Source organism: Drosophila miranda, chromosome XL, assembly GCF_003369915.1.
Source record: "Drosophila miranda strain MSH22 chromosome XL, D.miranda_PacBio2.1, whole genome shotgun sequence".
Taxonomy (NCBI): domain Eukaryota; kingdom Metazoa; phylum Arthropoda; class Insecta; order Diptera; family Drosophilidae; genus Drosophila; species Drosophila miranda.
In genome coordinates this window covers 15,619,216-15,636,954 of record NC_046673.1, presented here as the reverse complement: position 1 = coordinate 15,636,954, position 17,739 = coordinate 15,619,216, and the positions used below count along the sequence as shown (strand labels likewise).

The 17,739-nt window shown below is 42.3% G+C and overlaps 1 long non-coding RNA gene across 1 annotated transcript; it reads left to right on the top strand.

Moving 5' to 3' along the window:
* Positions 1 to 9,328: 9,328 nt before the first annotated feature.
* Positions 9,329 to 9,827, top strand: LOC117192242. Its single transcript, XR_004474259.1, has 2 exons — positions 9,329 to 9,475; positions 9,548 to 9,827. It is a non-coding gene; the product is annotated as an uncharacterized LOC117192242 (long non-coding RNA).
* Positions 9,828 to 17,739: the final 7,912 nt, after the last annotated feature.

Below are 17,739 nucleotides of genomic sequence, written 5' to 3'. Positions count from 1 at the left end.
GACTAGTATTTATGTACGGGGGAATTTGTTATAGAGAGTCAAAAGTATGCTGTGGGAATGTGAGAAACAAATTTTAATTGTCATTAGAATGTCATTACAGGAATTCTGCTTTCGACAAAAGATATATTCCAAAAATAAAACAGAATGGTAGCCATATCATTTAAGATCATCGGGGTTCGTTTTCTATATCTTCTATCTCAACGAAGCCCCGCAATACCCTTCCTCGACAGGGTATTTGCAGACACACAAGTGGGGGAAGGTGCCACGCCCACTGTCTCAGTATTTGGGAGCGGCGAGATGGGGTACAAAGGTGTTGTTAGGGGTTGGGGGGTCGATGGCCAAAATAGCAACAAAAACAAACACAAAGAGAAAAGCGCGACGAACTTTGCGACGCGCCATAAACTTTTGGCAGGCACTATGGTGGAGAAGAGAAGAGAGGAGAGGAGAAAAGGGAGGTTTCAGATGTGGGGATGTGGTAGGGAGCTGTATGGCCTCCTTCCACCAAAACAAAGGATATTCGGGAGTCCTTGGGAGTACACACACCCCCCAGCCCCCTACTACACTACACCCCGCCCCAAGTACAGTCCTGAAGGGGAGGGGGAGGTGATGGCGATGGACCCCCCCTTGCGACCAGTCACGAACTGAACAAACAGCAAACGGACGTCGCCAACATGCCACAAGGAGGGGCACGAAAAACAGAGGAAGAGAGAGATGTGGGAAGTGGGGTCGATCGCAGGGCTCTGATATGCAAACACACGCGTTAGCAAAACCCCCATATCCCCCCTCCTACCACCACTACACCCATGAACACACACAAGAATAAGTAAAAAAAAAAAAATCTAAGAAAAAAACGAAAGGCAAAAAAAATGCTATGCCGCCATGTGGGCGGTCGATGCTCGCTGGGCGGCCACGCCTTAATGCGGGCGGTGGTGCTGCATGCAACACTAACAACAAAAACAACTGCTGCATGCAACAACAACAAGGGGGTTGGGGGGGAGTGGCACGAAGCCAAAGCACAGCACAGAAATCTCTGCTGTGTTTCGGTGTCACTTTTGCTTGTTTGTTGCTGCTGGGAGAATACTTTTTGCAAGCAGTGTGTGTCTATGTGTAGAAAGTGCACACACAGCAGGTTGGAGGGAGTACAGGGTGTCAGGCGGGGAAATACGGGGTATCAGGAGGGTAGAATGAGAGGAAAAATGGGTCTTAAGAGAAGACTTTTGAAAGAACCACAATTAATCGATTATAAAACCGATAGAAAAATCTATATCGATACTGATCACCTTCAGTTTTCAAAAGATTTTAGTCGACTGTAATTTTAGAAGGGTTTTCCATTCCCTATCCCGTGCGATTCCTAGACCGAGGGGCAGTGCTGCATGACGTGCTGGCATTAAGTCTCTAGATACTTTATTCTTCATGCCTTTTTTGTATTTTCATCATCTTCAGCCCCTCTTTTACATTGCCTTTCCATCCTTCCAAGACCCTACCTATATCATGTGTACTTATGCATATAGCCATAATGATACCCTGCTCTACCATCTAGAAAAACTTTTTCCCCATTGCATTGTTGAAAGAAATTTTTCGTGATTTCCTTTTCTTATTTGTTTGTTTTCCCGTTTAAGGGGGCTACACGAGAGAGAAGGAGCTTTTAGGGCCCTTTTACCTCTTCTTCTCTCTCTCTCACTTGGGGGGGACTACTTTCTGGTGGGAAAACTACTTTTTTCCTTTACATTTATTCAAATATTATGCGATTTCTGATTTAACCAAAAAATGGAGGCCACCCTCAATGCAGAAGCCCTCTACAACGCTACCGTTTCGTGCACCCTCTCACCCTCTGTGCAGCCCCTTCTTCTGCCTCCTTGTACTCGTTCTTTTCCCCTCATTCTTCTCTTCTCTTTGCTGTTGTTTGTTTGCTTTGGCAACATGAATGTTTTGTCACTTGGTTTTTGCCAACGTTTCTTCTTTCTTCTGTCTATTGCCTACCTCCTACCCTTGCCCCTCCTCTGGTCGGTCCACCACCCTCTGCCAACCATCCAATCCAATCTTTCAGGGATATCTTTTCTATTTCTGACATGTTGTCAACTTCACGGAATGTCAGAAGCAAGTTTCAAGTTTTTCTCGTTGTCTCTTTGTGACATGCATGTGAAGACCCCCCCACCGCCCTCCCCTTTACCATGTCACTGTTCCCTTTTCAGACCCTATTTTATAGAGCACACAGGGAGGATGCATTCTGTGTTAGTGGCCACAATTTCAAAGCTAAGTAACTCTATTTTTGTGGGAATATATATGAAAGCATTATCTATCGACTTACCAAAAATCATGGGAATCTAATGGAAATTCCAAGTAGTGTCCTTAGATAAACATATGCGGAGTTTTCAAAGCATAAGAACTCCAGAAACAACTCCAAAGAACTCCAAAACCAGAAATCATATGAATCGGTGAATTGCTATCCTTTTATTCCTTTGATATTTCCCAAGGTATCTTTTAGTCGAGATTCCTAATTGGTTTTCGTATGGTTTTCCGTTTTTCCAGTTAGACTTTTTTTTGCCCCTGATTTGCGTTGCAACCGCAAGAGAAAATAGTATCTGAAAAAGTTTCAGAGCTTTGGGATTGTGTGCCGGAACTGTTGTTTCTGGACATTTAAGATAGTTATGACATGCCACATGCACATGCATACCCAAAAGATACCAAAATGCACTTGTATCTTGTATCTTTTGTGTTATGTACGTGGTTTACATAAGAGAATATATGCATTTCTGGTTTACGAGTAGCTGTCTTGAGTATCTTTCTCATCTTTCATATCATTTACATTCGCAAACTGCTGCTGTGGCTCCTCCGCCTCCACCTCCAGCCGCAGAGCCACCTCCTCCTCCTTCTGCTCGTATGTGTATCTGTATCGTTGTATCTTTTGGTTTTGCATCTGCTTTGTTGAAATTAAACTGCGAACATGCCTCCTGCATCTCTGCCGGTGCTCTGCCACTGCCACTGCCTCGTGATTTGTGGTTCCATCCAGATTTTAAATGAAAATATGAAATGTGGTAAATGATTTTCCCAAAAGGTCCTCCTACTTTGTATCTCTTTGCATCTCCTGGATACACATACACACATATCGCAGTACTAGTAGCTCTGACTCTGACAACAGATCTATCTTCTGCTTAAATATTCCATAAAATTCCCCTCTTGACGACGGCAAACCGCTTACTTCTGGTCTTTAGGGATGTATGTACATATGTCCACTCTTAGAGATGATTTTGAAGATACATTTCGATTAATTATTTGAAATTCTTTCCAGGAGCAAAGGAAGCCTCTTTTACAGTGTAGCTTAGCAGCAAAGGTTGATGAGAAGGTGAGGAATCTAGAAATGGTTAAGTGCTTAATTGCATTCCACTCACAGCGTGGCTTAGCAGCAAAGGGTGCGTAAAGAAGAAAAGGCGCTAAGCTTGTAACTTTTTTTAGAATTCCTACCACGAAAACAATGTCCAGCGGTGGCACCTCCTATCGATAATCCCTCTGAAATCCCAATTGATTTGTTTCCACACAATCTATGGTCTTATTCCACGTTCATTTTCACATCAGAGTTACGAAAAAGTTGTGTCCGAATTTCACATAATTTTCGTTTTATTTCAATTCTTTTTTTGCAAAATTTTCTTCGTTGTTTTGTTTTGTCGGTTGTTTTCAACTTTTCTGACCAACACAAAAAATAATGTAAAAAGTTTAATATGCATAAAGTTTCATTGGGTTTTACGCTGGGGACGGACTCCCGGACCAACAGACCAACAGCAAATGGGGCTAAAACAACACCGTAACAGGGCTAAGGGGGGGGAACAGAGACGGTGGAGCCCCGTCTGAATAGTGGAATGGAAGGTGTTACAGCCAGAGGGCATAAATGTGGCCAAGATTTATGTTTTGCTGCTGGTTTTTGTCTGCTTGTTAGCCTAAAAGTTGTCTAAAGAGAGAAAAACAGAATGTAAATAACTGAAATATTTTGTCAAATATTTCGTCCTTTCATCCTTACGCCGCTGTGCCTGCCGTTCGGGTTTTTTGTTTCATAAATTTCGGCTGTCCCAATGCAAATCCCTTCCAAAAAACTTGACAACATCCTCGGAGTCGCACCAGGAGCTGGATACCGGAGCACGAATCGAGTAGAGCCCACAAGTACCTCTTGAAAAATAAAGGAAAGCTGCGAAAACAGAGCAAAACTATGGCAATGGAAAATGGCAAGAGCGAGAGATGTCCGAAAAGTTCTTCCATGAGGAAAATGGTCTCCCACTTCTGTTGTGAATCATTCGAATAGAAATGGTTCTTGGTTCTTTTCTTTTGAACAGTGTTTCCACCAGAAAGTCCATGAATAGCGCACGAATATTACCCATTAGCCAAATGAAAGTAAGGAACATCCTGAGTATCATTTTGCTCTCGAGAAATACCAAAGGAATATCATAGATCCCCATTCGAACAATATTAATATTCGTGGATGACGGTACAGCCAGTGGAATGTTAAGGCTTTACGTTCACAAGTGAATGGCTAATTTTGGCATATATTTTCCCAGTATTCCTTTCAAAAATCGTAAAAGTTTCATAACTTGTGGAGTGCTTCCTTGGATTTTTAGGCCAAGCATATCTGATTATGTATCCGTTCGCTTATGGGAATAATTATAATCTGAAATTCTTCTTTTTAGATCCATTTGGGTTGTATAATCTATTAAGTTAAGTTAAAGTTGAAATCACTCTTGGCGAATGTATTTATATTTGTGTCCTTTCCCTTATGGGAACATTTTGTTTATCTTCTTTTTTTTAGCGAATCTACATTGTTTATTGCAGTTTACATCACAAAAACGATGGATAACTATTATTTTTATCGAATTTCCGTAAAAACTCCTTCGGTTCCTTTGAACTTTATCCGTTTTTCATATATGTATATAAATATTGGTTCTGCTAGAACTCATTGATCGAACCCCTGAGCACTTGGCATGTTATAGAAAATTGCCGGACGTTATCTGAGCTTATCCAAATCCCTGCCTACCCCTCTCGGTCTCCCCTGCTTCTCGGTCTTTTGGCAAACAGAAAAATGCTTGAAATTTATGCTTCAGGAAAAAATACAGAGAGAAAGAAGTGGATGCAGCGGCGGGGAGAGTTGTGGGGCGAGTACGTGGGAATTATTGTGGCAGGCGGAATGGCGCTCTAGGAATGGATGAGCGCCAAAGGATAACACACGTACCACACAGAGGGAAACAGGACACACTGGACACACAGGGGGGGGGGGGGGGGGGGGGGGGGGGGGGGGGGGGGCCGGGCAGGACGCTGGAGTGGCTGCATTCCATAAATAAAAACGGCAAAATGGCGCACAAAATGCCACACAGATACTGTGAGAGTGAGATGAAAGAAGACAGAAGGACCTGGACCCGGACCTCTGAGCGTGTGCAAGCGAGAGGAGCACACAAAGACCGAAAGAGCAAAGGAGAGGGAGAGGGAGAGGCAGAGGCAGAGACACGAAGCGAATGAAACCGAACAAAACGCAAACGAGGAATCATCATGAATGGCGAACGTGACACAAATGACAAAATATCAAGCAGAGACCAAAGGCAATGGCAACTGTCGTCTCTCGTTCTGCTGCTGCCTCTTGCCGCACAGGCAGCAGAGCGGGTGCCGAGGGGCCGCCGGGGGCGGGCGGGCATTGGGGGCATTGGGGATTTGTGGGATTCACAGACACAGAAAACGAAGGCCGATGGACGACTGGCAGCCAGGAGGTAGAAAAGGAGCCACAGAGAATGGGAGGCATAAATGGGGGCCACAGAGCAGGGCAGCAGTAGAGAGGGGGCCATCAAAGGAATACAGGAGCGGGGGGTGAAAGGCAACTCCATTGGGAGGCTCCAGGCGGTTGAAAGAGAGAGGATCTGCTCCCTATTCGGTACGTACGTATGTAGGTCCGGTTGGCGGGGGTTGTAGGGGTCCTGTAGTCAACATGCTGAGTGCGGATTGTCTGTCAGTTTTGTCTCCTTGCCCCGAGCATCACCCCCATCCGCACCACGGTGTGCGTCGGTTTCGGTATTAAGTGGCAACAACTCTGTGCAGCGTCAGCATTGTTCTTTCTTTTTTGTGGTTGTGTATCATGCCACAGTTTTCGGACGGGAAACACACACATAATATTTCCGATTTACAAATCGTTTCAAAGTCGAGAAATCAAACTATATTGGAAAAACTAAAAAATACAACGAAAACTCCGAAGATTCCAACAGAAAAATAACAAAAAAAAATACTTTTAAAACCGCAAAAATATACAGAAAAAGGTATCAACAAAATAACGGAGAAAAAACAAAAATATATAACTAAAAAATTCCTTATACCAAAAAAATACTTTTGAATGTAACAAAAATACAGAAAAAATACAAAAAATTATAATAATGGATAATGGCAATGAAAAAACTATTGATTTTTAGGCATTGTTATTTATGTATCCCAGTTGATAAATCTTAAAAAATACTAAAATCATAATGGAAGTAACTAGCGGAATGATAGAAGATACGTACCTTCATCAATTTTATATAAAAACGTGTCATTCAAACCTAAGTGCAAATGATTTTCATGCTTATATATATCCAATTAGGAAAAAAGAAACATTCTTACCCTTACTTTAGAGATACTTATGGTCTTACATTTATTGAGAATCGTTTATGTCAAGGCTCTTCTTTTAGAGATTGAGATACTTTGAAAATTGAGGCACAACCAAAAACTGTTTAATACACCTTAAGGGGGGAATCTTTTCTCCCATTTCTCAATATTCTACAAGGTCCTGACTCTTATAAATTTTCTCTCTTTTTTTAAGAGCATAAGATGCCATATACACAGCATCTGCTATGGACACTATTTGACTTGATCTATAGGTTTATTATCCCCAATCCCCAACCGAAAGGAAGTCTTTGTCCCAGAAATAATGATAATCCAACCGAAAATTCAGTTGAATATATTTATATGTATGGATGGGTTTTGTTTTCTGCCCGCAGATAAACGGCCTGACTAACTATTTCTGCTTTTCTGCTGGCCTTTTACAGCTCCACCTTTTGTTGCATCAATGGGGACAGTGGAATGCTTTTTGGGAATTGTAGAAAAAAAGTTTATGAAGAGCCAGCTCTTATTTCTCCCTAAACAATTTTAAAATTCTTAGCTGCACCTTTGAGACACTTTAAGATATATTTATACGCTTCAGGACCTATTGTTTATTTTAAAAATTCTAAAAAATATGAAGGAATGCAGTATTTTCGGGCTATTTGCAGTATTTTTCACTGGTTTGGGAGTTTCCCAGTGCCCGTTAAACGTTATTGCATGCTCCTGGTCCTGGTGCTGGTGCTGGTCTCTACTTTATACTCCCTTTCCACAGCCAAATGCCACATCTCTCTCTCTCTCTCTCGCTGGAACCAAAGGACCCACCTCTTACTGGCGCTGGCTCTGTGGCTCAGTGTGGCTTTTATGGGATTTGATTTCTAATAAGCGGCAAGCGAGGCACGTACGACACACACCCAGCAGCACGTAGAGAGGGGCACACACACAGGGATAGAAAGTGGCAGAGGCATGTGTGTGGGGGCAATGCAGTCCATTTCTAGTCAAAAGAATTCTCTCCATTTTTGGAGGCTCTTGTTTTTTTTTTTTTTTGTATATACCCTTTCTAAAAGGTCGCTCCATTTGAGGCTGAAGCGAATAAATGTAAATGAAATGTAATCACAAAAAAATATACTAAATAAATACCAAAAAATACTATCAAATACCTATTTACAAATAAAAAAAAAAAAAATTCGAAAAAAGCTTGAAAGAAAAACCAATATAATAATCAAATCCGTTGGAAAAAAATACCAAAAAATACAAAATTTTAGAAAAATGGGTCAAATTTGCAAAAAATATTGACTAAGTATAAAAACCCAAAAACTGAATAAAGAAAACCAAAGAAAACTTAAAAATATGAATAGAAAAATATCTTTAAGCGTATCACCTGCCTCGACTATGAAAGAAAGCCTCTGTCTCTCACTTTCTATCTCTCTATCTCTCTCGTTGTGTCCCTGTCTCTGGTTTTTCGAATGGTGTGCCAAAAGAGGGGTTGCTGATGCTCCCCCCAGCCAGCCCAAACGTTGACAGGGGGCCTTGATGGCGTTGTTGTTGTTGTGTTCGCATGCATGGAAGGTATCGCATCCCCATCTCCCTTTGTGTGTGTGTGTGTGTGTGTGTGTGTGTGTGTGTATATATGTGCGAGTATTCGAGAGTATGTGCCTCCTGGATCCAAGTGGATTTTTCTCGTTTTTGGCGTGGAAAACCAAGGAAAACTCCAACTAAAATGACATGGTGGGAAAAAGGGAAAGAGACAGATACAGAGAGAGAGAAAAATACGATTTTCGCTTCATTTTTTCCTTCATCTTTGGCTCTATTTTTTTTTTTTTCTTCTGCTGGTGCTGCTGCTGTGGCTCCCATTTCCCTTTATTTTCCGCATTCGTGTGTGTGTAAAGGTTGCAAAAAGCTAAATTGAGTTTTCCCAACAACAACGATCCTCTTCCATGTGTGTGTGTGTGTGTATGCGGGAAAGAGATAAAATACCAAAAAGCTGAAACTGCGATGGCAACGCGTCGTACGTGTTTATGGCCACGAAAAGTTGCCAAACAAAACGGAACGGAACACAGCGGACAAATGCAACAGAAGCAACCAAAAAGGAGTCACAAAAAAATACCGAAAAATAAAAAGCAAAAAATAGCCAACATTAAAAAAAAAAATACCAAACAAAATTTTAGATTCTGAGTATCCCGCATGGCAGGCACTCAGTGGCAGGCCCCAGCCGCAGGAGAGTGGGAAAGGAAATATATGAGCCAGGATGAAATGGAGCCAAGCATCAGGAAGCATAAGGAGCACAGGACACAGTCGCTCGACAGGATATTCCACTGAAATGCAACGCTTTCCAAAATAGGAGCACAAGTCATGGGAGAGCCAAGGATATTCGAGGAGAGAGACAGGGGGCTGTAGAGAGCCAAAGAGAAGGAGATATAGGTACACTGATAGAGAAGGAGCATAAGAGAGTGCATCGTTCTGCCAGAGGGTCCAAGATCCATATTTCCGATTTTGGTAAAAAGTATACAAAACTAGTGTTAAAATTCAAACTTTTTTACTGTAAAAATACCATTACAAATTACAAAAAACTCCTTTAAATTAAACTGAATTTAAGTACGAAAAATATATTTGACAAGTCTGCGCAAGAATTCCTTAAAAATACTGTAACAATAGTCACACCAAATCGAATATTTGACGAAATTGTTCAGTTGAAGTAGACCGAGAATTGTAATGTCATGGGATCTACTGGGAAAAATTCAATCATATATCACACTTGGCCGCAACAACATCAAAATTATTTTCTCTAAATTCTGCTGTCTAAAACAATAACCGAAAATCTCTACATTTACTATGTTCATTCAAATACAACAGTCTCAAGATGTACATTAACTATTCGAAGGTTCAATATCTGTTAGTATTTTTCCATAATTTTTGGCCATGCTAATGTTTTTCTTTATTTTTTTTTGCAAAGGTTCAAGCCAAGCCAAACATCCAGCAATACCATGATTGAATCGTAGATCATGATTGTAATAGCCCACATTAGAGAAAAAACATAGCCTGTTCTTTGGAGGGAAAGAAGGATCTGCAACAGCCCAAAGATGCTCATATATTTGATAAGTTCCTGGCCTTACATTCGTGTCTTTACTATGGCCATGGGGATTGTTGCCAAACAGCGATGGCGCACCGACAGGAGGACAATTAAATAGAAATATAAATAAATCATTAAAAAAATAAATAGACATCAAAGAATACGTCTATATTGAACTCATTCCCAGGCTCTTAGGCAATAAGGTCCTTCAAATGAAGACCAACATTGCATTCGAGCGAACCTCAAAGGAAACACAATGTTCACAGATCTCGTTGACAAATGCCGATATACCTCAAGAAAAGGTTGTTCTGCAGGGTACCAACGAGAGAGACAGCAACACGGAGACATCACTTGTGGCAGCGAGAAAGAGATGGTGCCAGCAGGAGAAGGAGGAGACACCGAAAAGTGTTTACTTTGTGCGCTTGGGGGCATAAAGTCGGTTGCATGGACTCCGTTGCCACAAAAAAAAACATATGGATTTTTCTCTCTCTCGATTTATTTACTTACTTGTCTTGGAACTTTAACAAGTTTTTATGAAAATTATTTATGGAAAAATGCAGTAAAGAGAGGAGAGAGGAGGAGTCTCAGAGATACCCAGATATGTACGTATCTACGTGGATATTGTATCTGTATCTTTTGGTCTTTGGTTTTCGAATTTGCAATTTGTCTTTTGGCCATTATGAAAAGCATTCTTGCGTAAGAGATAAGCAGGCCAGAAGAAATTGTTGCCGACAGGCAAGAGGCAGAGGCAGAGGCAGAAGCAGAGGGGGCGAAGGCTACACACAGATACGCCGTAAATGTATCTGCATCTGTATTTGTACGTAATGTATCTCTACATCTGTCAATAAGAGCGCAAAACTGTAAGTACTTTGGGCAGCTAAATATAATTAAATATTTAAAAGCAACAAGCTCACACACACACACAGGATACGCAGCAGGACGAGAGTATTTTCCCGCCAGAGGGGCCTTCAGGGTTCCAGGGTTCCGGGGTTCAGGAGGCTGCTCTTAATAATGTTTTAATGCGTTTGACAAAATTTTCCGGGCGGCAGGCAGCGCCAGGCCCAGGCGGACAGTATTCATTAAATGCAGCTGGAAAGCGGGGGGATGCAGCAGGAGCATGGAGCATGGACCAAGGAGCAGCAGCAGCGGCGGCGGCATGGAGCAAAGAGATGCAACAGAATCAACAACAAACAACCCACGCGGCAAGGACAAGGACAATGCTTGATGCTTGCCATGGCCCCGGGGCTATTGTTTTTCGGGGGATGAAGCGAAGATGGGATGCCCTTTAATTGGGGAGCTAATTTTGAGCCGTAGTGTTGGAAAGCGCTCACATGCGCGGATAACAAGCAGAAACGCAGCAACCGACCGAGAGGAGCTGCTGTATGACGCGCTCTTTGTCTGTGTTGTGTAGTATATAAAGAGCGGTACTAGCCCTTGCTTTCTTAGGGGATTTTTAGAGGGTGTTGCTTGCAGAGAAGCTTGTGGTCCTAAACGTATGCAAGTTTCCAAATGTCCTGCCTTTATAGCTGGGGACAGGGTATGTATAACCAAATAGCAACAACGAGACGGAGGAGGAGCTTTAAGTGGCCCAAAAGTGCAATGTGATTGAAGTTTGGGGTCCACAGAGGGGGATCCAAAGGATTGTCAAGAGTCAAAAGGAAGCACACAGCTCTCTCTCACTCTCTCTCTCTCTCTCTCTGGGTCTCTATCTCTTTCTCTCGGTCTTTTTGGAAGTCCAGTGGAACCACACAGAAGTCGAAACATGACAGAAAATTACCTGGAGGAAATTTTATGAGTATCGGTGGAGCGGTAGAGAGGCGGCGGCACTTGAAAGTTAAACAGACGCTTCCATGGCCGAAAGGGCTTGTTGCTGTTGCTGTTGCTGTTTCTGTGGCTGTTGCTGCTCTGTGGCAGTGTGTGGCATGTGTGTGGCAAGCTGTGTGGCAAGTACATACATATACATACATATATCCCACTCGTTGTATTCCTGTGCTAATTGTGTATGCAACTTGTTGCACACAAACCGCTTCGTCCAGTCGTCCTTCCTTCTCGGTTCCTTCAACATTGTAAATGTTAGTTTTGTAATTAGAAAATGTAGCTTGCCACTGAAACCAGAGAGGGAGCGAAAGAGGAGAGAGAGAGGGCGGCGGAGGCATGTGGCATGGCGCATGGGGTTATGGGGTGTAAAGTTTAGGGTCCAGGATCCAAGGGGGCCACACACGGGATAGACCAAAGTTTATGTTGACATTTATTGGCTGCAACTTTTTCTATAAATCAAGCGGCAAACCATACACGGATCGGGGGCACGGACATTAATAGCGTTACGTGCCATTAAAAATCTCAGCAAGTCCATAAATCAACTTAGATATCGGATCTGTAGGGGTCATTGAGTCGAGGAAATACCCTCCTTTTTTTCCTTCAAGAGCATTCGCATAATCCATTCGAATCGGTAGCTCCAGAAATTGGTTTCCCCGCTTAGGTGCCTCCGCCCTGCTCCCTCGTCCCTCCTCGATTTCATTACACTATGAAAAGATGCCACAAAGGGGCATGAAAACAGGGTATAGAAGCAATCTATAATCCCAGGAGGTAGACATAGAGATGAAGGCTCCAAGAGCTGCTGGATAGCCCCATAATTCATCAACGTGGGGGCCGCCTGACGAGCAGAAGCTGCCTACGTGTGATTGACTGCCACAAATGCTAGGGGGGGAGGGAGGAGTGGTAGTGAAACAAGAGCGCATCCAGGAGTGCACTGTGGTTTCCACTGTGTAGTTGAGGGGGCAAAAGGTTGAGGCTGCAACAACAAAATGGGGCGGCTACCGAGAGGATTCACAGATGCAGAGAATGAGATTTTGAAACCGAAACCAGAACCAGTACCAGTACCAGTACCAGAAAAAATCCCAGATCCAGACCCAGACACCCAGACCTCTCTCTAGGTTCTGCAGCTGCCTGCAATTTAACGGAAGTTGCAATTTGCATTTGCAACTTGACCAAAAGCTGCGCCCCAATCTCTTGGTCACGTGCGGCTGCGATGTGATGTTGTCTGCCTCTCTTTCTGTCTTTCTTTCTTTCATTTCTTACCCAACTCTCTCCCTCTTATCCTGTCTCTCTCTCTCTCTCTCTCTCTGAGAACAGCTGCTGCTGTGTCGGACTGGCGCCATTTGTGATTTGATGCCGACGCCTCATCGTCATCGTCGTGGTCGTCGTTGTGTCGGGGGCAACGGCAACGGCAACGGCAACGGCAACATCAGCAGCAGAAGCCGAAGCAACACCAGAAACAACACTTGCAACAAAAACAACAATAACACCATGGCGTATGCGTAATAAGGGGAAACAACAATGTGACGCAGAAAAAACCATCTGTTAATCCCAAACCCGAAGGCGGGGGGTGGGTACATTCGCTACAGCGAGAGTTATACCATACCATCATTTCTACTGGTATGTCATTTTATTATTTAGTATTTTCTGTTATTTTTTAGCATTTTCTAGTATTTTATGTATAGTATTTTATAGCTAGTTTTTATTTTAGTTTTTTTTTAAATTAATTATGTTTTTGTTTTTGGTATTTTCTAGTATTTTAGATATGTTTTTAGTATTTTTAACTGTTACGTATTTTAAGAATTTATATTTTTTGTGTTACTATTTTAGTATTTTAAGTATTCAATACACTGTATTATTTTACTGGTATTTTACTAATAACTATAATTAAGTGTTTAATATTTGCTAGTATTTTTAGTAGTTTAGTAATTTTTATAAATAATCGAAAGCATTCCTATAACAAGTACATATTCGATATATTGTTTAGCGGATCATTTGTTGATAAAAAATAAACTTGAAAAGCTTGAAAAACTATAGAGTATATTGCAGTTCGTTGTACCTCCGATGGTTGAGGAGATTTCCCTGAATGTTTGAGTTTTTGGTTTTTATGATGGAACTGCTGCGCGACTGTCGATCGCCCGTGGGTTTTTCAATTTTCCGCTAATGTTCTACAGTCCGTTGTGCCCCTACCTCCTCCCAATCCCACTCCCCCCGCTCACGCTCTCGTCCCGTTGCCCTGTTGCCCCGTTGCCCCATGCCTCACCCGGTTTCCTTGCGCTGATATTGCATGTCGCATTGGCGGCAACGTTTTGCGTAATGCGCTCCAATGGCTACCGTTTTTATGGGCCATTTCGGAGCGTTTTGGCCATTTGTGATTTGTAATTAGAGTTCTGTCCCTCCACAGCCATCGAACGAGCGGAGGAGAGAGGGCCGTCGTTGCGCAACAAAGTGCTCGTCGACGCGACGGGACACCTCGTAAACGAGGCACTAACAATTGAAAATTCATTAGACGACCAAACGGCAGTAAGAAATATAAAAGAGAACCTACTGCTACTTGCAACCTGCTGCTGCTTCTGCTTCTGCTGCTGCCACCGAACGGCGCACGCACCGAAAAGCTAATTAGGCAAAACGCTCAAAGCCCAGGACTTACGACTGACGACTGACGACCGACGACAGACCAAAAAAGGCAATGAAAAGAGGTACCCCAGAGGCAGGGTTCCCCTTTTGTTCCCCTTCCCATAAAAAACGAAGCAAACTAATTGAAGATTCGAAACGCACTGCTCTTTCGTTCGGTTATCGTTTTTTGGAGAAGAAGCTTAACACGACATAAGAACTTAATTGTGGAAACACCACCAAAGGATTGAGAGCTACGCATACGCATAGTAATAGAATCAGGAGATCTACTCAGAGGAAGAACTTGCAAAGAATATACCTTCAAGAATCTCTAAGGCAACCAAAGCAGTCGTCGAGGCAGATGAAGGGCGGAGGATGGGAAGTGGAGTGCCATTGCCAGAGCCAGAGCCAAAGCCACAGCCAATCTTGTATGCCCAATGCTCCAATGTCCAGAGAGGAGCTCCACTGGAGGGATAGGAAAAAAAAGCAAACTTCCAGAAGTTATTCAGTTCGCATAACGATAAACGCCCATCGTTTTATTTTGATTTCGCGCCACTCCCCCCACCAGCCACTGGAGGATACGCAAGAGGTTGAATCAGGTATATACAGATATATATGTATATATATGTATATATATAGTTTATATGCTGCCCGGTTTGCCAGAATTATGTTTATGGCTGTGATGCTGGTTGCCGCCTCAATGGGGCTGAGGCTGAGCCTGTGGCTGTGCCACCAAGTGGGGCACAAAGGACTTTGCGAGGAGTTGCAGGAGGGGAATTTGAATGGCACTTCTTCTATCCGCGCCACAAAAAGTTGCAATTGCTGCAGTTGCACGCGGCACCAGCTTCAACTCAATCTCCATTCCGAGCCAATCGAAGGGTATATCAGTTTGAGGATTGAACCCAAGGGATGTCCTCGGTTGGAGAGTGATTTTATTTGATTTAGTAACTGGAATGTTGAGGGCACTATCATTAAGTTATAGTTGAAAATAGTGCATTTAAAAAATACTAATTTATAAAAAATTAATATGCAAATACTGAAAAATACTACTACAGAAAAAGCTTCAATTCATAAAATAATCAACCATTTAAAAAATACTACAAAAATACTAAATGATAAAGAGGAAAATACTGTAAGTAAATATTTAAAAAAACTACACCAAACCAATAAAATAAAAACAATAAAAGGCAAATTCTAAAATAAAATATAATCGAAAATTCTAAAAATACTAAAAGAACTAATTAAAATACCAAATAATAAATTTAACAAACTTTTAACATCTCTTCTTTCCTCCTTTTGTAACTAAGTTCCATTATTAGCAGATAATTGTTAATTAAATAAATAAAAAAATAATAATAAATAAATAATTTAAAAAAAATACTTTATATTGACATAAGCACATAAAGACATAAAAAATACAAAGCAACATAAAAAATCCAGTGCATTCCGAAATAAAAGAATACCTAAAAAAAAACTGACTTTCAAATCATATTTCGTGCACAAATTTATAAGTAATCCCACCGGTCGATACGCCTTCGAGTTGGGCAGCTAAAAACCATTTGAAAATTTCTGCTCTGCCACAGCTTGAGTTTCAGTTTTCAGATTTTAGTTACGAGTATTTGTACCTTTGTTTCTCCGTTGCTGCTTTTTGTATCTCTTGTTTTTAGTTTATTTTTTTTTTGTTTTTTGCTGTTCAAGCTTTCAGCATTTCAGGTGTAACCGCAACCGCCGCCCGGTCGCCGCTGGTAATCACACCGCTGCCGCCACCGCGTGTGCTGCTCACGTAGCAGCAGCAGCAGCAGCAGCAGCAGCATTCGCGGTCGGAAAGGGAGATGGGAGTTGGGACATGGGGCATGGGGCATGGCGATGGCAGGTCGAGCTGCAGGCTGAGGCGCTGGCGGAGGTGGAGGTGCAGGCAAAAGCCAAGCAGCAGCAGCACCAGACAGAGACTCGGTCGGAGAGGTCCAGGTCCAGGTCCAATCCAAGAGGCACGTTGCCGTTTGGCTGCCGTTGTTGCCGCTGTTGCCGTTGCCGTTGCCGTGGCCATTGCCATTTGTTGTTGTTGTTTTCTTCTGTTGCATTTTCATGCTGTTGCTGTTGTTTTTCCTCTCTCTCCCTATCTCTGTCTGTTTTACCATCACTTCAATGAGGACATTCAGGCGCACGTTAAGTTCAAGCTTTGGGTTCGCTTCGAAAACTGGTAATACTGTGGATTGTTGCTGCTGCTGGTTGCTGCTGCTTGTTGCTGTTGCTTTTGTTGTTGTTGTTGTTGTTGTGATTATCATTATATCTGCAAGATTACCAATTATTTGTTGTTGCCGGTTGCACTATGCGGCACAACCTCCTTGGCCTCCACTGCTGCTGCTGCTGCTGCTGCTGCTGCTGCCACTGACGCTGCTACGTTTTCAAGTTATTTTTTATAATTCACGTTAATTTTTCTTTTAAAATGAAATTGCAATGGAGCATCATCCAGCAAAGGCAGGAGCTGGAGCTGTAGCTGTAGCTGTAGTTGGAGCCAACTCCTGGCATGGCCTGGCCTGCTCTGGCCTGTGTTGTTGTCTCTCGATTATGTCAGTCGAGGAGTGTTGCCTCCTCTTTGATGTTGAGATGCTGCTGCTGCTGCTGCTGCTGTAGAAACATGATCCATTCATTCATGCAATGGGGCAGAGACCTGTTCCGCTCGATGTGGGAATTGTGGGGAGGAAGTCAACTGCCATTTGTACAAATCGAGCGACAATCCCCACCCCTTCGAAATTGATGGGGGCATCAAGGGATAGATTTAGATTGAAGATTGAGGACTGAGGATTAGAAGAACGAAAGTAAATTATATCTAAATTCTGTCTTTAAAGTTTCCTTTAATGATTACCTCGTGGAGGTGCTCCCACCTATTGCTCTTTCCGTCAGTTATCCGTTTCTACATATATCCTCATCAAAAAAACATAAATAATTGCAATAATAATTTGTGGCATGTTTACTTTTTTGCTGTATAAAATATTTACATTTTCCTCATATCCATTGGATCCATTCTGTCGATTATATGCAATATTTATGATGTTCCATCCATACATAGATTTTCCCATACATCCCACTGCCCCCCTACCCCTATTTTTTTTGCCATCGTGTCGATGGGCAAAAAGTGTATTTTGTCATTATTTCCATAAAAAAAAACACACACACACACAACACAGCAAAAAAAAAAAAGAAAAGCAATATGAAAAATATTTGAATTAACGACAACTGGCGACAATGGGGAGGACACTCGTTGTTGATGGGAGACCCAGACCCGACGACAACTACAACAACAATTACGAGTATTATAATAATAATAATAATACGAATACTGTGTGTGTGTGTGGATGTGTGTGTGGTGGGGTAGGGTAGGGGCAAAGAAAAACATATTTATGCATGTTACATGTTTTTTTGTGCCATGTTTTTGCAATGCAATCTTGTTGCTGTTGTTGTTACCCTGGACTACAAGCTACGTGGCTGTAACAGTCCCGAGGATAAGCACGAATTGGCCATAGATATGGCCTCATTCACTCACTGAACGGCTTCATCCATCAGGATTCCCTCCAATCCAATCGCCATACCATGAACATTTTACAGGGTAACACCGATGTCGAGCCATTCATTTTGTTCCCATTTTT